The 2,547-nt window shown below is 32.5% G+C and overlaps 1 long non-coding RNA gene across 1 annotated transcript; it reads left to right on the top strand.

Annotated features, from left to right (window-relative positions):
- Window positions 1–420: 420 nt before the first annotated feature.
- Window positions 421–778, top strand: LOC117380770 (uncharacterized). The gene is made up of 3 exons (XR_004542179.2): window positions 421–496; window positions 582–618; window positions 731–778. It is a non-coding gene; the product is annotated as an uncharacterized LOC117380770 (long non-coding RNA).
- Window positions 779–2,547: the final 1,769 nt, after the last annotated feature.

Genomic DNA, 2,547 nt, shown 5'->3' with positions numbered 1-2,547 from the left:
CCACTCTAGGTTCCAGAGTCCCTGGTGAGTGTTAACTTTCTGCTGCAGTCCAATTACTTATCAATGTGGTATCTGTGATGCACTGTGTTGCTCAAAAATGATTTTACTCTATTATTGTTACTGATCCTTCCAGAACATTTTATCACATGCACTTAAGTGTGTTGTTCAGCCTCAATGCCAGTGTTGTTGCGTGTTATTATTGTTGTGGGTTATAATTCAATTCATCTTTATTTCAGACTCATGGTCATTATAACTTATGATTGATTGACTTATTTTTCGCATTTTCAGATGAAGAGAAAAAAGACAACAAAGATCAAGCTCAGTTTACCTATGGTAACTGTGCCAGATGATTTTTTCTACTCCATACAACTGATGTGGAGCATGTATTCTTCTAGTCCTGATGTACTCTTGTCCTCTGTAGACTATAAGACCCTGAGGTTCGGTGGACTGTCGCTGGCTGTGGTGTTGTTCACATTGGGAATACTTCTCATTCTCAGTAAGCCAAGTTTTCTACACTTGTTTGTTAATGGCTTTGGGCTAATATTAAATAATTTTGTACTAATATCCTCTCATGCTTTCAGGTCGACGGTGCCGTTGTGGAGCTAACAAAAAAACAAGGTATAGTTCAAGTAGTAAACGTCTTCACTTAAATGAACTCTAATGAGCTTTAGAATTCCATTGAAATACATTATATATTTCACTATAGGCCTTCATGCTCTTGTTCCTTTAGGACATCTGGTGATGAGGAGGCACAGGAGGAAACCATGATTATCTCTAAATGTAAGAAAACTTGCTAATACTTTATAATACCTACAGTGTTAAAGCTACCATCTATAATTAGATTGGCATGACCCGGGCCAGTTGTACTCTCACTTTTCACCACTAGATGCTGTCTATGTTAACTCTCAGTGACAGTGTACCACAGGTGAGCCTGGTCCAAGGGCAAGTGAGGCCAGGGACCAGCAATCAACAAAATAAAATGTTGTTAATTGCTATGACAGTGGTCCTTACTTGAAGCCTATGGAGAGCTAGACACTCTTGAAGTTGCGTATTATTTATCTGCTGTATGAATAATGACGATGGTACTCTCCTTGTTTGTCCAGCTGCAACAGCAGCGAAAGCAGAAGAAGAGAAGTAACCTCTCCAGAGCTGACTACAGGATCACCTGCCACGCTCATTTAAGACACTATTCACACTTACAATAGACATGATTACTGTGTTTGTGTGATATTATATAGCATGGGGGCGTTTGGAGAGGTCCTGTATTTATTTTCTGAAACTTTAGCTTGTGTTCTGTTCAGTCTCTCAGAGCTCCATGTCTGTGCCTTCTATAAGACTTAGGTCTAAATTGTCTTTAAAAGCCAATGTTGTCACGTTATTTACTTTAATTAGGTGTTACATTATATATGCACTAAAGATTTAAATATATGTATTTACATATATATATATAGACACATATAGAGGTTATATAGTCATAAAAATCACCTCTCTTCCTGTTATGTTTTTCAGTAAGAAGGATCAGAAATGGTATACTCTACTTCTGAGTCAGAGACTGCTTGTCTCCTTGCAGATATTTTTGGTTTACCTGAAATGTTTCATATCATGACACTAATTGCAAGATAAACAAGTTCAATGCCATATACAGTGAAACAGCAATAACATCTCCATGGAGACAAGCAAAAGGCAGATGTCCAGCCAGAAAATTTACATTGTACACCTTTTACTTAGCATTTTTTGAATTAATTTGTATTCTAAATGTATTTTACTATAGGGACCTAGTAGCTTATGGCAGGGCTGTGCAAACTATGACCTGTGTGCTGAATGCGATTTTAAGTACTTCTGCTATTAAAACTTGAATAACAAATATTGCATGAAGAAGGTGCAGATCTACAATAATGTACATTAAAAGTACTGTGGATCTGTCAAAGTGATGTTAAAATGCTCTTATCTGAATGATTTACTGTGTTGATAAACAGCGGCACTCAGTAACAAAAAAAAGTTTGGGACACCCCTGACTTATAGGGTTGGTCCATGGCTCTTCTGTGTACTTTTTTACATTGTTTTGGCTATATGCCTCTCTGTGGACATTTGCATGCTAATGTTGTTTTGACAGCTGTGTAGTTTTCATTAGGCCATATATATATATATATATATATATATATATATATATATATATATATATATATATATATATATATATATATATATATATATATATATATATATATATATATATATATATATATATATATATATATATATATATATAAACTTGTTCTTTGATGTTTCTGTATGTATGTATGTGTGTGTGTGTGTATATATATATATATATACACATATATATGTATGTGTGTGTGTGTATATATATATATATATATATATGTATGTGTGTGTATATATATATATATATGTGTGTATATATATATATATATATATATATATATATATATATATATATATATATATATATATATATATATATATATATATATATATATATATATATATATATATATATATATATATATATATATATATATATATAAA

The sequence above is a fragment of the Periophthalmus magnuspinnatus genome, chromosome 13 (assembly GCF_009829125.3).
Source record: "Periophthalmus magnuspinnatus isolate fPerMag1 chromosome 13, fPerMag1.2.pri, whole genome shotgun sequence".
Lineage (NCBI taxonomy): Eukaryota > Metazoa > Chordata > Actinopteri > Gobiiformes > Gobiidae > Periophthalmus > Periophthalmus magnuspinnatus.
Note: the sequence above shows the minus strand (reverse complement) of the source record. Positions and strands in the feature narration are given on the sequence as shown.